Source organism: Nicotiana attenuata, chromosome 1 (genome assembly GCF_001879085.1).
Source record: "Nicotiana attenuata strain UT chromosome 1, NIATTr2, whole genome shotgun sequence".
NCBI lineage: Eukaryota > Viridiplantae > Streptophyta > Magnoliopsida > Solanales > Solanaceae > Nicotiana > Nicotiana attenuata.
In genome coordinates this window covers 55,437,540-55,448,119 of record NC_031989.1, presented here as the reverse complement: position 1 = coordinate 55,448,119, position 10,580 = coordinate 55,437,540, and the positions used below count along the sequence as shown (strand labels likewise).

The 10,580-nt window shown below is 36.4% G+C and overlaps 1 pseudogene; it reads right to left on the bottom strand.

Moving 5' to 3' along the window:
- LOC109236210 lies at window positions 642-9,789 on the bottom strand (annotated as a pseudogene).

Below are 10,580 nucleotides of genomic sequence, written 5' to 3'. Positions count from 1 at the left end.
AAATAAAATGACAAATAGAATATTTTGTATTTATCGATATGGAATGTAAAATTTTAAAGAAATTACGTCCTTATAAGTGTAAACAGTTCTAAGGCTATTTAAGTTATTTTAACTGAAAAAGAACTTATCAGCACTTTTTTATCAAATACTGCAGCAACTCATTATCAATTTCCAAACACATAACTGCTCATTCATTAAATCAATTTGAACACTTAAAAGTGCTTTTTAACACCTAATGCTTATCAGCTACTTCAAATCAGCTAATCCAAACGGGCTCTAAGACATAATTGATTGAGATTTCTTATTTTGGCATCATTTCGAAAATAATTCAATGAGCCACGTATACTGAAGTTATGCAAGTTTATGTATGCTCAGTAAATGACGCATTTGTTCATAGAATAAAGTTAAATGACATGGTCATATATATTTTATTGAGTATAAAAGGAATCACAAGCTTTATTTTGAAACTAGATACTAAACGATCACAGGTGCTCCCTGCTCCGATAATAATCTTTTGCTTTTTCTCTTTTCACTTCCTTCCACATAAATCGATCCTATTTTGGCAAGCGAAGTATATCTCAAAACAATCGCTGAAAGTAATTTTCTAGTAGGCAAAATTCAACTTATAGGCAGAAAATCCGAGCAGGTCAAAGTTACTGACTATCACCATTAGAAGTGAGAATCACATGAGCCATTTGTCACAAGGCCAACCCGCTTTGCCAAAAGGCACATACAAAGAACAGGAAAGAGTTGTGATCCCGTCAGTAATGACAGCAACCTTAGCACAGCGAACGGTAAGAAAGAATGATTCAGCCATTATTTACTTCGCTATAGCTCAGGGTCTCATTACCAAAAATGGAGGCAATCCCCCAGTCAAGTGCTGATAAATTGCGTTAAATATTTTATTTTCCTAGTTGAATTTGATGGACGAAAAGCTAATATGGTGCGCCATGGTCCTCTCTCCCATTTGATAGAACTAATGGAGCTGATCAGTCAGTTGGACCAATCATTTTCTCAGGAACTACAAGTTGATCAAACTCTTCACATTTGAGGACTCCTATATTAAGAGCAGCATCCTGCAGATTCAAATATACGTCAATTTTTTATTAACCAAAAAAAAAAAAAAAAAAAAAATATCGATCCCCTAAATAAAATTGACAAATATCATTACCTTCAAACTGGTTCCCTCCTTGTGGGCTTTCTTGGCAACTGCAGCAGCATTATCGTAACCAATTTTCTGAAATAGACAGCAAGCATATCAGCAATCAGTAAAATTTCTTCAGTTTTAAATCGTTCTTGTCAGTTCAGTCCTAACTATGCGGGAAAAGTAGTAGTAAAAATTGCTGCAGGTAAGCATGTACTTAGAACATGTAGATGGAATACTTACTGGGTTCAAACATGTGACGAGCATGAGCGACTGCAAAGTTATACACAAAATGAGATCAATAAAATAGAGCTTAAAACTTGTAAAGTAGAAGAGGGTACCAAAGTTAGTTTATCAGATACACAGTAACTGACCTCGTGCAACAATTTAGCAATCCTCTCCGTGTTAGCTTGAATACCCCTCACGCAATTCTTTTCAAAAGAAGCAGATGCATCCCCTAGCAATCTTACTGACTGGACATGACAGAAAAAGAGAGGTATGTCAGCCTTGGGAAGGCAGCAGCAGATACAGCCTTAACTGTTTTTTTTTTTTTTTTTTTGGATAAGGTACAGACTTAACTGCTTTAGACTACAGCATCACATATGGTACATCTAAACTATCAATAGTACTAAAACAACGATGAATGCACATGCTTTTTAAATTTCCAGGAAGATGGAGAGGGGTATAAACCACAAATAGTCACAATCAGATCAGAGATAAAATAAACTTCACTCCACCCCACCCCACCCCACATCTATTGCCTGGGTGAGAACATAAAAGTCAGCGCGGTTAACTGCTGGCAAACATCTTATGGTTCCATGCTTCACTCTGACAGTAGCTTACCATTAATTCTAATTTAGTATTAACAGCAAGAAAACAAAAAAGAATGGCAGATCATACATGTAGAAGGGCATTAGCAATCATAGGCTTGAAAACATTCAGCTCAAAATGGCCATTTGATCCACCAATTGTGACAGCCACATGATTCCCCATAACCTGCAGCTCATAAAAGACTCAACCGTTAAACTTGAAAACAAATAACTAGCGTAGACCCAGTTGTATAAATGTCATGCATTGGAATCAAGGTTTAATTACTCTGGAGAAGCATATTAGGAAGTCAAAACATAAAGCTTCAAGACAATTTAATTACATCATCCATTAGACAGATATATCACCTGAGCACAGACCATCGTGAGAGCCTCACACTGAGTAGGATTCCCTTGCCCTGAAATAGAAGTCATTTTTAAGATTGGGTAGAAAGGTTAAAAATGACAAGAGATCATACATAGTCTTTTAAAAGATTCAAAGGAAATGAAGTTACCGGCATTATACTGCTTCCAGGTTCATTTTCAGGAAGAATGAGCTCCCCAAGACCACAGCGGGGACCACTGAATAAAAAAGGATGTAAACCCTCCAACGAAAGTAATTTGAAAAAATCATATAATCCATGGAAAACATACATCCTTCTAAGCTTTGAGGTCTCAAAAGATAGCAACCTACTGAGGAAATAATACATATGAGACGCATACCTTCCCAAGAAGCGTATATCATTCCCAACCTTCATGATGGAAGCAGCTACCGTATTTACAGCTCCACTGGTACAAATGCATCATGAGCAGCCTGCCAATGCCAGAATTGTTAAACACTAAACATCGGTTGCGATTGCCCGCGTATTATATCAAAACAATGAGCAAGCAACCAGAACCTCCAATCAACAAACGATACACTCAAGAATCATGAGATTACCAGTGCTTCAAACTTGTTTTCAGCTGTTACAAATGGCAAGTGAGTTTCCTCTGCCACTGCTGCAGCAATTTTAATGAAACCTATGGAGAATGAAGATAATGTAACCACAATTCAAAACATATAGCATGGCTGAAGTTGGATATATGAAAGGATGACACAATAAGAGGTATTACAAAAACAAATTTAAAGGATTGAGCAGGTAGAATGCTCCCTCCACCTTTGCATACCAATAATGGAGATTGGGTGGCTGAAATTGACCAAAACCCAACCTCAATACTGGAACACTTACCCTTTCTTTGTATTCAGTCCTGTCCCCACTGCTGTGCCTCCTTATGCGAGCTGCTCAGTGAAGATGTTATCAGTTAAAACAGGACAAAAGGAGGAACAAGGAAATTAAAGGAAAGTAAAGGGTTGAGAAAGAACCTGATACATGTGTGGAAGGGTGCACAAGACTCTGTCAATTCCATCAAACCAAGGAGAACACTCTTTCTCTACTTGTAGTGACAACTTTAGCATTTAAAAATGCTGAAAGTAAATAGAGCTTGCTTGAGTAGTATACCCACTAAACTCTTGTCCAAGAGTCAAAGGGGTTGCATCTTGTGTGTGGGTCCGCCCGATCTTAATAATGTCCTTGAATTCGATTGACTGGTAAAAGTAATTGGATAGGAAAGCGGCTTAGTTACAAAGGAATTAATAGTAATATTACAGAAGTGTGACACATTGAGAAGATTTTGTGAGAGCATCTATTGACTAGATGCCAAGGCAAGCAGTAGAATTTGAATCAAAATAGCAAATGACTTCAAATAACATGACTTAGCTGCTCCGATAATATTAGCATTAGCCTTGAAGATCAAATTTAGACTGGCAATTAAGATAATCAGGCTGTGAGATAGGATCGGATCCAAAAGCATAGTAATTCTTCTGACATTTGGGCAAATAACATTAACTTGAAGATAATTAATGTGTTCAATAAAAGAGAAAGAGGTTGATGTTTTATCTTTGTTGTCCTGTAAAGGCATTCCAAAAGATTGAGCTCCACATTTGATTTGGTTTAATGGTATTATAGCAGAATCTAATCAAAAGGCATAAATAATTCCAGACAGACCAACAGAAGATGGATACATCATAATGCTCTGATCTAATCAATCTTTTTAGTGTCTGGACTTTTCTTGTGATACTGTCTTGACTTTTCTTAATTTATTTTCCTCATAGTGCTCAACCAAATTCACCATTTCGCTATATAAGTTCAGAAAAGGCAACTTGCTCCCTTTTGAGCATTTATGACCGAATAAGCATGAATTGCAAAATTGTGAACCAATAGATCTGGCATATATGTAAAGGAGCAAGCAGAATAGCAGAATACAAGAACCAAATAATGCTGCATAAAGTATTTCAAAACTTATCGGAACATTTTTTTTGGGGGGGGGGGAAATTTATTATATATTATTTTTAATACTGTACGAGTGACATAACTTAATAGTCAACCTTTGAATGTAGTGAAGTATGCAACTGTTTCAGGTTCGGTAGTAATCTTTTATTTAGCTCCACTGCCACAGCAATATGCATCACCTACACATGAAAAAGAATAACCATTACTAAGAAGTCAGCATAATTTTGTAAGAAGAATAGCAACATATCTTGCAACAAAAGTAACATTAAAGGAGGCCTACCGCAGGAAAGGTATCATTTGAAGATTGCGATCTATAACATGGTCATTTGGATGCACATGTTTGTCACCGCGCTTATGGCCAAGTATTTCAGCTGCTCGATTTGCAATAACCTGAAGATATTTAATAATATATCATTAGATAGGGAAAAACATGAGTTCATGACAGATCAATTTTTACCATTATCCAGTTGGAAAAGGATGATCATAAGAAGGTAAACGAAATTATTCCCAACTTCCTCAAAGGTCCAGAAGACATATATTGCAACCCATCTAAGATCTGAAATATTTTAGCTACCATAGAAACACAGAAAACACATAATGCATATGCAACGCTGAAGCACAACTGTTGAAGTCTTGGGGATAGCCAAATTTCAAAAGCAGTGCTTTCCGGTGCAATCAAAGGAAAAACCAGAAAAGGGAGTAATATTTCAGTATCTTACCTAAACCACCCGAATCTAACCAGTAAATGCACTTAAAGTTTTAACAGGCAGAATGCATGTTCATGTAAAATTACTATCCGAGCAGCTTTCATCTATCAGATTTCTGCATAACATATTTATTCATAACAGTAGGTATTTCTCTCAAATCCCATACAAAACATCAGAAAACTCTTGAATGTGATTAACTTTCTCCATTGCTAGTAACCAACCCATCAAAATATAGAAAGGTGGATCCCTCTTCCCTATGACGCATACCCAATAGTCCAAAGTCGAGATATATTGGGTAATTGGCTAAAGAAATTCATTTGCTCGTTCTAACCAAGTATCTAGTATCATCAAAAGGCAAAAATAACAGTCAAGTTCCAACAGATTAATAACGGTAGCAACTAGGAAGTAGGAAATAATCATTAGAGCTCCAGCATATTTTTTTTTTTGAGAAGGGATCTCTTGCATATTGACCTTATCGAAATATATTATCTGGAGATAACTGCACCAGCAATCACAATATTGTGGAAGACAGAACACCCATATTTTTAGCATTCAATAACCTGCACTGGGTACTGATAAAAACATGAACATTTGGTCTAATTCAACCCTAAAAGCTAGCTCATGAGATGAGGATTGCCCCACGAACATATAGGGAGACAATAGCCATCCCCTCAACCAATACGGGACACTTAACACCCCCAGCCCTACACGCCCAGGACTGAACATCTGGTGCATAGACAATAGAGTATAAGGGCCCAACATATGGGTAAACCAAGAATAGGGATGACATTCTCTGATACCATGTGGAGAAAATGGACCCTGAACCTAATTTTCCCCCATAAGTTAGCTCAGAAGATGATAACTGCCCAAAATCATATAAGTAACACCAAAAAATTTCCCACAGCCAATGTGGGATACTTAACTACATGCCATCTAAACTAAAATAGATCATGCTCTTCATATCAAGAGCAGGAAACACTTTTTTTATTAGTAGATCCAGGAACACTTTTTCAAATTCAAAGATCTGGTGTTTGCCAAGACATCATGCATTCTTTGGAATGAGCTCAGACATTTGATTCACGGTATTCATATTAAGACCTACATTTGAAATCTTAGGTTCCATCAGGTATGTAACCGTACAAATTTTTGTATCCAACATCACCCTTTGTATCACCCAAGTCATTGTTTAATTACGAAAAAAATAGGCATAATGCCACAATGTAATACTAACAGATAAAATTACCTTTTTGATACGAAAAAGCATTACACAGAAGTCACCAATGAAATTACATATACTTAATTGTGGGCAGAACCCATCTCAGTCACTGCACGCATCTCCTTATGTGCAATCTTCCCACCCTTAATATAGTCCAATTCCTACCTTCTGTAATCAAGCTTCACTCTGGAACTATTGAAACCCAAGAACATTGAAAATTAGGACACCGGGCTTCAGATGCAGATAACTCCATAAAGGATGGAATAAAAATATCAAAGTGAAGGGAGACGAGAATTTGGCATTCGTTACCCTTTCCCCTGTACCAACTTATTTGTTTTTTTTTTCTTGCCTCTGGTAGCAATAAAGGACAGTAATGAATTTTTTCCCATATGACTGTTTATACTAAAGTATAAGATTTAGGGGACACGTTTATCCTGGAAGTGTCTGATTGCAGTACCTAGTGTTTTGTATTTTTGCTTCGGTTTTCTAATTGGTACGCTTGTTGTTGTTGCCCTTCCTTTTACCTATCCTAAGCCGAGGGTTTTCCGGAAAAAGCCTCTCCGCCTTCTTGAAGGTAGGGGTAAGGTGTACACACTACCCTCCCCAGAACCCACTTATGGGATTACACTAGGTTTGTTGTTGTTGTTGTTTATCCTGGAAGTATTTGCAAATGAGTCATAGTACAAGAGATAGTTTGTAATTTGTCCATATTGAAGTGATAATATTTTTTTTCTGGAAACAAGAAGTTAGTAACAATGAGATGAGAAGTCCTGTAGGAGGGGGACAAGCTCAATCACAGAGAAAAGCTTAAATTAAATTTTAGAGCATCAAATTTTGTTTTTTCCATGAAGACCATTTCTTTGAATGGACTTTAAGCATTAAGATTATTTCTGGACCTGCTAGAAGCAATTAATAAGGCTCAAGCTTAGAACAAGCCCTCATTAGGACCTGCAAGTTCAAGAACTGCTGATACCTCGTTAGCGTTCATGTAACTTTGAGTGCCACTACCAGTTTGCCAAATCACCAAAGGGAAGTGATCATTCAACTTTCCTTCTGCAACCTCTTCAGCAGCTTGCATTATTGCTTTTCCAATAGATCGGTCAATGCCATATTCCATGTTCACCTGCAATTTCATAACACAAGTTAAAATAAGACCAAAACAACTGCTGTCAAGCATTACCACATACTTACTATACCAAAATTTTGATAAAATGAAGTAGATAAAGAAGAAGTTATCAACTGTTTAAGAAGGAAACAGCATTACAGATTAACCAACCTTAGCAGCACACTTTTTGAGAATACCAAATGCATGTATGATTGGCTCAGGCATTCTTTCACGCTCACCCCCAATATCAAAATTCTGCAATGATCTTTGAGTTTGTGCCCCCCATAACCTGGAGGAGATACAAAAAAGACATAAAAAGTACAATTAGAAGGAAACTCAAGATGGTGTAGTTGCACACTTGGAAGATAGCCAATAAAGTCTGGCCTTATCGAGAATAGAATTGACTACCAATTCTGAATATGGTAACTCTTAAAGAGAGAATTTCAAGATCAACCTGATATTTCACACCTATTACCAGTTCACTAGTTCATCAATGTCAAACGTACAGAAAGAGCAAAGAAGAGAACCAACCCTTTGAATGTAAAGAGACACGTGGTGCACTCTAGGTACCTCCCCCCCTCCCCCCAAAAACCATCACCACCAAAAAAACAATGGACTCCACTATGTAAGATCGCAAGATTTACTGACATCCTTTGCAAAACAAGCCTACTTAACAGAAAAAGATTGCTGCCTTGAACAACAATTTGTCAAAGAAATGGACAAACTCAACAAATATAAGCTATTGCACTCCATGATTTGCCTAATAGAGAAATCATAAAGATATCGGATGCCGTTTTTCACCCAAAACAGTAAGAATAACTTGTCTCCGTGCACAAGCCAGTGAAACAATGCCTTGAAACATTGTTATGCCAAAATGAGAGAATTCTAATTAAATTATCACTTTCTATTAACATTAACGTTTAATGAGGCAGTACAAGATTCTAAAAACAGCAAGTTGGATTGATGGAATCGCAAGACATGAACGTTACATTTAATTGATTAAAGGTCACCCGTCCAAAAGGTTCTCTACAGAAGAATTTAATAAAGATATTAAAAAGGGAGCTTCAAACTCTAATCACCATGGATTTATCTGAGTTATATTGAGCTAGCATAGCAAAATTAAGTTCAGCGTTTAAACAGTAAATTCAGGATGACAATGTAGCATATACTCTAGCACAACTTTGGATCAGTTATAGTATATGGCTATATGCCCTCTTGATCAGAGGAAAAGCTACATGTAGCATATACTCTAGCACAGTTGTTGTATTATCAGTCCAGAAACCTATGGTTGTTCTATATGAAGCATTTCGATACTCGCTTGACTGGAGCTTTAGTTAGTTAAGGAGGCAGTTGGAAAACTTCTACATCATATCTATGTTGAAGACTTCTGCATCATATCTATGTTGAAGACAGCTGATTGTTCACTATCGATAAAGCAGAGAACAGAAGAGAAACACATCCATATAGAAAAAAGAACTGCAAGGTGCCATCAAATCCGTTAGCAACATAAATCTTCTTATTAAATGAAATAGTTATGGCTTGTGAGCTAGAGGTCAATGAAGCTAGAATGGACAGGCAGACCGGCACTCAAATCCCAGTAGAGCAAAAAAAGCTAGGTGATTTCTTCCAATATGTATAAGTCTTGACGGACAGAATTATCCGTGTATGCACTGGTGGAAGGTCTCAGGTAGCTGACTAAGTCGAGGTGGTGCAAGCTGACTAAACACCACCATTATCAAAAAATAAACTTTGGTTAATCTCTTTGCAACCTACTTTCTTCTCACTAGAAACATGGACAAACCCTTACAACAGCATAAAATCCTAAAGGACTTTAACACGCAATTAATCATTCAATATTCAATCGCCAATGGCTCAATCCTATATTAAATTGGCTTGAGTATACGAATACTCTGTCCCCATTTATTTCACGATTCATCACAGTTTGATTATTTTCTTATATTGACCATCAACTGACAATGATCCTCCTAATATATTCATTTTCTCATTTGACTATGCTTTTCAAAATTTCAGACTAACACGACAAGAACATGTAAAGAGCTCAGGTAAAATATTAAACATGTGAAAAGGGGAAGCCCAAAAAAGAAAAGCACAAATAAAGGAAAAAATAGAGAAAAGGAAAGCGATGGAACGAGAATGGGACCAAATGTGTCTTTTTCCTCCCTGGAAGAGGTAGAGAAAAACCGCCAGCAAGAGGTATAACGCAGTGAATCTGATAAAGCTGATCCAGCTGATAATCAACGTGCCGCTATTAACATCGCCATTTCTCTGTAGCTCTATACACTTCTGATGAGTACAGATTAGAAGAAGAAAAAACGAGATCAAAACAGATATTTTGCAAGTATAGAATTTGACCGAAAGAAATTGTACAAAGGTAGGGTCAACAAACCCAGTAGTCACCGAGCCGCCTGGATGCGAGTTGATGGAGAATGTTGATGCGAGCTGAGAACTAGGGGTGTTCATAAAAACCCGAAAAGCCGAACTAAAAAAACCGTATTACGTTTTTGGTTTTGGTTTTGGTTTTAGGTTTTTAGAAATTTTTAAAAACCGAACTAAATTTGGTTTAGGTTTTAGGTTTTAAATAAAAAAATAACCGAAAAAAACCGAACCAAACCGACTATAGGAGTAGCTATTTCAAATTTATTATTACACCTATATATATGTATAATTTTATAAAAAGTTTCAAAAATTTTATAGTGAATGTTAATCGTTTGCACTTTTAGTACAATTCTTTACCTTTTTATTCTAGTTTGATTGGTAGTTTTCTTTTGTTAAGTGTAAGAATCCATTTCATGTTAAAAAAAATATATTTTTAATTGAGTCCTTAAATTATTCATCACTATTTTATTCATTTATTATCAATATATTTTAGTAAATAATAGATTTCTCAAAGGGCAATTGATTTGATAGTGTTACGTTGAAAATGTGATCGCCGGAATATGTGTTTGGTAGTGTATGTCTTATATTTAAGAAAAAACCGACAAATAACCAAAAAAACCGAAAAACCGACAAAACCCGGCCTAAACCGAATCGAGAAAAAACCGACTTAATTGGGTTGGTTTGGTTCTAATATTTGAAAAACCGACGTACTTGGTTTGGTTTCTTTTTAGGGAAAAACCGATCCAAACCGAACCACGAACACCCCTACTGAGAACGTTGCACTAACAACTTGTTTGGATGGTTGTTATCCATTCTTGTCTCAAAATAATGTTTGTTTTGATTGTTTACTTAAAATTAATTGCATTGCATTGTTA